An 8,835-nucleotide genomic window follows, 5' to 3' on the forward strand; every position below is an offset into this window, starting at 1 on the left:
ACTTCTAGTTCTTTGGGGGTGCCTTGCCTCGTCTCCGCTTTACGCAACATGCGCTTGCCCAAGGATTTCAAAGGCCCACGCAAGGTACCAAATTATACGACGGATCAACCACCAGAGACATGGGTAGAGAGCTATGAGATGGCCATGGAGATGCTTGATGTGGATGACATGGCGTGTGCGAAATACTTCACCATGATGCTTGAAGGAACGGCCCGTACTTGGTTAAAAAGCTTGCCCGCTAATTCTATCAGTTTATGGGCCCAATTACGAGCCCGGTTTATCAACAATTTCAAGGATACCTGTAAACAGCCTATGTCGATAGTGGACTTAGCTGCATGCGTCCAGGAGGAAGGAGAGTCAATGACTCATTGGGTGCGCCGGGTTTCACAAGTGTTGCACTCCTCAGACCGCATCAACGCTGACACCGCAGTATTAACCCTAGAAGGCAACTGCCGGTTTGGGCCCCTGAAGTTGAAATTGGGACGGATGAAGCGACATTGCACCGACATGGGGACCCTCATGGCCGCTTTGGTAAAATATGCTGATTCTGATAGTACCAAGGATCCGAATCTGATGATGACAAGACATGGAAGGGGAAGAAGAACAACAGCTCCAAGGGTCAGCAGCATCACTGGGTAGGCAATGGCGGAGGAGGCAAGCGTAAAGCGGATGGCAACATGGATTTTATGGCTAATACCAACGTACAGGACAATGGCCAGCGGCACAAGGGTAGGCCGAAAAATCGTAGTGGAGTGCCCAACCCCAACCCAAACCGCCTGAACTATCTGCTAAGCCAGCCCTGTCCAAGACATGGGACGAAGGAGGAGCCAGCAAACCACCTTTGAAAGGATTGCTTTATTATGCAGGAGTTCAAAAATTCTAATAATTTCCGGTATGATCACGGATCTGGCGGTGGCTCAGGGTCCGGGCCGGGTTACGGTGGAGGAAGTTCCGGTTTAGGATTTAATGGTAATCAGGGCGGACATAATGGTCAAAATAGTCAGAACAACCAGGGTGGTTACAACCAACAGCAGCAACAGTCAGGTTACCAAAGCAACCCAAAGCAGTTGAGTAATGGGCAGTACCATGTCTTTACCACTAGCCTGGACAAGCGAGACCGGAAGGTTCAGAGGCGGGCAGTCAACTCTGCTGAACCGGCCACACCCCGTTATATACGTTGGTCTGAACAGCCAATCATATGGAGCAGAGAGGATCACCCACTCCAGGTTGATAATCCGGGTCAGTTGGCTCTGGTGGTGGCGCCTCAGGTGGGAGGTTATAAGTTCACCAAGGTGCTCATGGATGGAGGGAGCAGCATTAACATCCTATACTATGAGACCTTCCGTCGTATGGGACTAACAGATAAGAATCTCAAACCGTCCAATATAGTATTCCACGGTGTAGTACCTGGCAGATCAGCATATCTCGTTGGTAAGATAGCTCTTGAAGTGGCCTTTGGGGATGATCATGATTCCAGGTCGGAGACATTAACGTTTGAAGTGGTGAAAATCCAAAGTCCATATCATGCCCTGTTTGGGCGTCCGGCATACGCCAAGTTTATGGCTCGGCCCTGTTATGTGTATTTGCAGCTCAAGATGCCGAGTCACAAGGGGACAATAACGGTTCACGGAAGCCGCAAAATCGCTTTGGAATGCGAGGAAGGAGATGCGGCTTATGCAGAGTCGGTTTGTGCCACCGAGGAGTTGAAGTACTATAAAGACAATGTTGATCCGGCGGACATGACTCCGTTGAAGAAGCCAACTACGGAGCATGATCCGGCCCTGAAGTTCAAATCGGCAGCAGAAACTAAGCTTGTTGACTTCGTACCTGGCGATTCGTCCAAGCAGTTCAGCATTAGTGCCAACTTGGATCCGAAATAGGAAAGCGCGCTCATCGAGTTCATCCGTGAGAATCGGGACATTTTTGCATGGAAGCCCTCTGACATGCCAGGTGTACCGAGGCAACTCGCTGAGCACACACTTAATGTGGATCCTAAATACAAACCGGTGAAACCGTTCCTCCGCCGGTTTAACGAAGAAAGACGCAAGGCGATTGGAGAAGAGGTAGCCAGGCTCTTAGCACCTGGTTTTATTGTTGAAGTATTTCACCCTGAGTGGCTTGCCAATCCGGTGCTAGTCCTTAAGAAAAACGGCACCTGGCGTATGTGTGTGGATTACACAGATCTTAATAAAGCTTGTCCAGCAGATCCTTTTGCCCTCCCCCGTATTGATCAAATCATTGATGCTACGGCGGGTTGTGAGCGTTTAAGTTTTTTAGATGCATATTCTGGCTATCATCAGATCAAAATGGCAGTTAAGGACCAGGAGAAGACGGCATTCATAACTCCCTTTGGAGCCTTCTGCTATGTGTCTATGCCCTTTGGGCTCAAAAGTGCCTAGGCAACTTATCAACAGTGTGTACAAAATTGTCTTCACAAGCAGATTGGCCGTAATGTACATGCTTACGTGGATGATATCGTGGTTAAATCCAGGGAGAAGGAGACTCTAGTTGATGATTTGAAAGAAACCTTTGATAACCTAAGGACGTACAAGATGATGCTTAATCCGGACAAGTGTGTCTTTGGTGTACCGGCGGGCAAGTTATTGGGTTTCCTGGTGTCCAACAGGGGAATTGAGGCTAATCCGGAGAAGATCACAGCCATCACCTCCCTGACTAAACCGAAGTGTATCAATGATGTTCAACGCCTGGTAGGCTGGATTGCCGCGTTAAGCCGGTTTATCAGCCGCCTTGGTGAGAACGCGATCCCTTTGTATCAGATGTTGAAGAAGACAGATCAGTTCGTTTGGAGTTCTGCTGCTGATGAAGCGTTTGAGGACTTAAAGGGTCAATTGACCAATCCGCCTATGCTCGCCGCTCCCATTGACAAGGAGCCATTACTGCTATATGTTGCTGCTAATGCTCGTGCGGTCAGCATGGCTGTTGTGGTGGAACGAAAGGAGGCAGGTAAGGAGCATCCGGTTCAATGTCCGGTCTATATATCATCAAGGTACTCATTGAGTCCAAGCAAATGTATCCGCATTGGCAGAAGCTGGTGTACGGAGTTTTTATGGCAAGCCGGAAGCTTAAGCAATACTTCCAAGGGCACCCAATTACGGTGGTCAGTTCTGCTCCTTTGGGAGATATCATCCAGAACCGGGAAGCAACTGGCCGGATTGCAAAGTGGGCTATAGAGCTGGGGCCGTATGGTTTGAAATATGTGCCTCGGACAGCGATTAAGTCTCAAGCACTTGTTGATTTCATCGATAATTGGACGGAAATGCAAGCACCTGAAGAAAAGCCGGATCATACATATTGGACCATCCATTTTGACGGATCCAGGCAGTTGGAAGGCTCGGGGGCTGGAGTAGTATTAACTTCCCACGAGGTGATAAGTTTTGTTATGTTCTCCGTTTAATGTTCCCTTGTACTAACAATGCAGCTGAGTATGAAGCCTTGCTCCATGGTCTTCGGATGGCTAAGGAGATGAATCTAAGTCGAGTTAAGTGCTTCGGTGATTCGGACCTTGTGGCTCAACAAGTGTCTGGCACTTGGGACTCCAAGGACCCACTCATGGCAGCATATCGTCGTGAGGTGGATATTGTTGCAGGTTATTTCAGAGGCTATCAGGTGGACCATGTGGACCGGCGGAAAAATGAAGCGGCGGATGCTTTAAGCCGGCTGGGCTCTCAGCTCAAACCGGTCCCACCCAATGTTTTTCTGGATGTGCTGCACAACCCGTCGGTGAAGATCCCTGGTGAAGAGGATTTGGCCATTCCTGATCCGGAGGCTCAATTGGTGGCAGTTCTTCATGTCATTCCGGATTGACGCTTCCTTACCTGGCGTACAAGAACCGGGGCGAGTTGCCAGAAGATGAGATTCTGGCCCGACAGATAATCCGGCGATCCAAGTCCATGACTGTCATCAACGGTGAGTTGCATCATTGCAGTGTATCAGGAGCTTTTCAACATTGCGTGTCTCCTGAAGAAGGCCGTGGAATTTTGCGTGAGATCCACGAAGGAGATTGTGGTCACCATGCCGGTTCAAAGTCTTTGGTGGCTAAAGCGTTTCGCCATGGTTTCTATTGGTTAACTGCTCATGCTGATGCGAAGGATCTGGTCAGACGATGTGATGGTTGCCAAAGGTTTTCAAGACGTGCTCATGTACCGGCTCAAGAATTGAGGATGATTCCAATTACTTGGCCATTTGCGACTTGGGGGCTGGATATGGTTGGGCCTTTCAAAAGGTCCAAAGATAAGAAGACCCACCTCCTGGTGGCGGTGGACAAGTTTACAAAGTGGGTGGAGGCAGAACCTGTTAGCAAGTGTGACGCGGCCACGGCGGTTCAGTTCATCAAAAAGGTGATTTTTGGTTTGGCTTTCCGCACAGTATTATCACAAATAATGGTACCAATTTATCCAAAGGTGCTATGAAGGAGTTCTGCGAACGGGAGCACATCCGGCTCGACGTTTCATCAGTGGCACATCCACAGTCCAATGGTCAAGCAGAAAGAGCTAATCAAGAGATCTTGAGAGGCATCAAGCCCCGGCTCATGGTTCCTTTACAGAGAACGCCGGGTTGTTGGGTAGAAGAATTATCATCTGTGTTATGGAGCATCAATACAACACCCAACAAATCAATAGGATACACACCGTTCTTCATGGTTTATGAAGCGGAGGCGGTTCTCCCCAGCAATATCCGTCATGACTCACCTCGTGTCACGGCTTATGTTGAAGCGGACAACGAGACAACACAACAAGATGCTTTGGACCGGTTGGATGAAGAGCGTGACATCGCAGCCGCCCAGTCGGCGATTTACCAGCAGGATCTTCGTCGTTATCACAGTCGCCGAGTCAGAACCAGAGCCTTCCAGGAAGAAGATTTGGTGCTTCGGCTCATCCAAGATCAGACTGATATGCATAAGTTATCCCCACCTTGGGAGGGGCCTTTCGTGGTCAGCAAGAATTTGCACAACGGGTCGTACTATGTGATCGATATTCGAGAGCATAAGGACTCACGTACATCAGAGGAGGAGACTAACAGGCCATGGAATATAGCTCATCTTCGGCCTTACTATACCTGAGCCATTGGCTATACTTATGTACATACAATGTATATATTATGATTAAGTAAAATAAACCGGAACCTCAGCTAAAGCGGGGTATCTGTTCTTTTACATCATGTGAGGTTACACGGAGTTGCTCTAAAGCGGCCTCCGGTTTACCCCTTGAGTTCACTTTGCTAAAAGCATCGTGTTATATCACTTGGAGGATTGGTCGTGTCCGAACCAATACCATGCCTCTTGATAGGCGAAAGCCACCAGATCACTTGGGGACTTGGTCATGTCTGAACCAATCATGCCTCTTGATCGGCCTAAGGCCACATAATCACTTGGGGGCTTGGTCGAACCCGAACCATGACCACGCCATTTGGTCGGCATAAAATGCCACAAAAATCACTTGGGGACCTGGCTAACTAGAACCATAGTTACACCTAACGGGAGCTTGGTCGTGTTTGGCCATGGTTACGCTATTTGATCAGTTTAAATAAGTCTTTTTTGGCAAACGTTTTTTTCGTTGCTTTTGCTTCATACTTTTCTTTGAAGGGGGGTTTTTGCTTTTTATTGTGTTTCTTAAACCGACAATTTTTTTTCAATTGACGGAACACAGTTCACGTCAATCTGGAGGCTATTTGACCGGTTTAATCCACGTTGTTAACATCCTCTTATGGAGTAACACGGTATTTATCGTAACCCGGCACGGTTTACATGGTAAACCAGCGTCATATATATATATATATATATATATATATATATATATATATATATATATATATATACAGGAGCTGTTATCTCCTCGAACAATATGGGTTTGCAAAACTCCGCTTCAAGATTGGCCAAGCCAACTTCACGCTCAATGACGGCAGGTATTATGTATCTCAAAATTTGGTCATACTTAAAATTTTGTTTTGATTTCATATATGCAGACATTATATTCCGCCTGACGGTACAACCGTGGTGGCACTTGACGAATTTTTCATTTCAGAAAGTGTTTTGGAAAGTTCATTGCCACAGGAAGAACAAATTATGCACGAAGGCATATCAACATCAAAGGTATCAGCTAGCCTATTACAAGGCAACATGGTGCCCATAATAATATAATTGTTTTTCGCAAAGAAGAGGCAGTTTTAAACCGGCGTCCGGTTCAAGCTTGGTCACCAGCCTGGCCTGATGGTTGTGGGTCGTCCTGCGCCGCTTCAGCCTCCGTATCCCTACCCAGTGGCTGGAAATCTACAGTTGTCCAGTCGATTCCCAATAATGCTTGAAAAACAACTTCATCGTGGATCAGCAAGGACGGGTCAATATCGGGAGCGTAAGTATGCTTACGGATTGGAGGAATCAGATTTTCCGATTCATGGATTGGCGCAGCTATTCGCTTGTTCTGACTGTCATATTGCGCTTGATAACGAGACAAGTCTGCTTCCTCAGCCAACTGACAAGCTAGTGGACACACCTCCCGGTTTATCGCTCGCAGATCCGCTTCACCGAATTCTGATCCATCTTCCTTCAAGCTGGGATAGCCCTGAGCCCACTTCAACAGGATCAAAATCTGGTACCCAAGATTTTGCCCGGATTAAAGCATTAATTGCGCCGGTTCGAGCAACAGATTTCTTTAGCTCTTCAATCCGGGCAGGAAGCACCGACAGTTTCATCAGAGTATCTTGAATCAAAGTAGGCATCGGTTTGTTATGAGAGGCGGTACAGATGATCTGCTGGGCACCAGTATACAATTGTTCAACCAATGTATAGGCGGCTTTTAGCTTCTTCCGTACATCTGACCCCAAGTGACCAATGCGTGTCCCTGAAATACCATAAAGGGTTAATAAGCCGGCGACTTTGTCAGAAGGCAGATCCAATTCAGTAGGAAAACTGGCTTACCAAAGATAGCAGCAGTCATGGCATGCACGTGCCGCTTTATGCTGGTCAGTTCATCTGCCACTGGTTTTAGTGCAGCCTCAGCATCCTCTGCTCGTTTGATCAAAGCGGATTTCTCAGTGGCCCAGTCCGCCCGTTTCTTTTTGAAGTTTTCCTTAAGTTGTTCCATGGCACTTAAAGCACTGGTCAATTCCTCTTTTGCTTTGGAGGTTTCAGCTTGTTGGGTTTTCAGGGCTTCTTGAAGATCGATGACTTGGTTCTCTTTCGTCTTCAGCTCTGCCTGCATGCATACAGATATATGCTTAAGCAAACTGGTAGAAGGATTCAAGTACCAACCACATAACAAGTTATGCGCTTAGTACTTGGGGGCTAATGCATATTTGATCTAAAGCGGCCCCCGATTTACCCCTTCATCTTTCGATTGTTTACAAAGTCCCAAGATCAATACAAGTATTCAACTTGGCACTTGGGGGCTAATGGCTATTTGATCATATATATTCTGATACGACAGTTTCAATTACTTAAAGTACCGGTTTAACTACGCTAAAGTTGAACCGGCCCTTGGGGGCTACATCAGCAAATTTCAAAGCAACAAGATTTATATTATATAAGTCCCGGTTTGAAAGAATATTCCAAACCGGCCCTTGGGGGCTAGGAGAGTCAGGAATGGAAGCATACAAGCAAGAAGGAGCATATGGAAATTACCTCATATTTGTCTTTCATCATGTTGACCAGACCGGCTTCATAGTCACGGCTGGTATACAGTCGGTTCAGATAGCCGGAATGGATATCTTGGACGTTCAGAGCAGCGTAAGTCATCAGATCAGCGTTCCACTTGCCTTTACCAAAGGCAGCAAGTTCTTCCTTGGCAGAATGTTTGGATAAAGCGACAGGATTGTTTGGCTCAGTATGGCCAGTACCAGTAATGACAACCTCATCATCGTTGGTACCGCCGGTTTGCACTGGAGCTGTTGGCTTGTCAGTAGGCTTTGCTGGACCGGTGGAGCTTTCAATCCGGATGGAACCTGTAGGCTGATGGGTAGGATCTGAGGTGTCAGTGGGTCTCTCTTCTGCAATAAGATCATCATCTTGTTGCGGTGGATCGTTGGGAATATCCACAGGAATAGCTGCTTCAGCGTTGGGTGTCTTGTCCGCTTCAAGAACGACATCCTCTTCGGCCGCTTTGCCCAGGCGGGCCTTCTTGCTTGGCCTAAGTTTGGCCCTAAGAAGGATAACAAAATCAAATACAGAATATGTTCTAAGGCAATGTACTGCAAACATTGCAATAAGTATAGCTTACCCAAACACCATTTTGAGCGGTGGGAGCTGAGTAGCCGATGACTCGCCAGAAGATGAGTGGGAAGTAACCTGATAATTGGAGTCAGACGGAGCAAGAGGTTGACGAAAGCAGCCCGCTTTAGGACAAGTATTGACAAGAAAATTAGAGACCTCGGAATGGCGCTTCCGAACCGGACTGTTCGGTAAACTGGCGGAGGTAACTACCTGGCCGCTGTGACGGGTGGTGCGGCGAGCTTCATGTTGTTGGGTCTTCATAAGAAGTTTAGGATCCAAATAAGCAAGAGGATGAGAAAATTTAACTTTCCGGTTTGCCTGACGGATTTTTTGTGAAGGCAAGGTTTCTGAATCAGAAGAGAGAATAATTACCTCGGCAACATCCGCGTGGTTGGCTTCGACATCATCCTGACAAATATCATCATCAATAAGATGCATGAAAAATAAACCAAGTGAGTCAAGCTCTACCTCAAAATCCGGATTATCAACCTCATCGTCAGGAGCTGGATTAGAAGAGGCGGTGGTTCTTTTCCTATGGGCAGTCTTCTTCACAGCTTTAGTCTTTTGCCGGGCTGCTCTTTCCGGTTTGTCTGGTTTTTCTGGCTTCTCCT

This window comes from Triticum aestivum, chromosome 5A (assembly GCF_018294505.1).
Source record: "Triticum aestivum cultivar Chinese Spring chromosome 5A, IWGSC CS RefSeq v2.1, whole genome shotgun sequence".
Lineage (NCBI taxonomy): Eukaryota > Viridiplantae > Streptophyta > Magnoliopsida > Poales > Poaceae > Triticum > Triticum aestivum.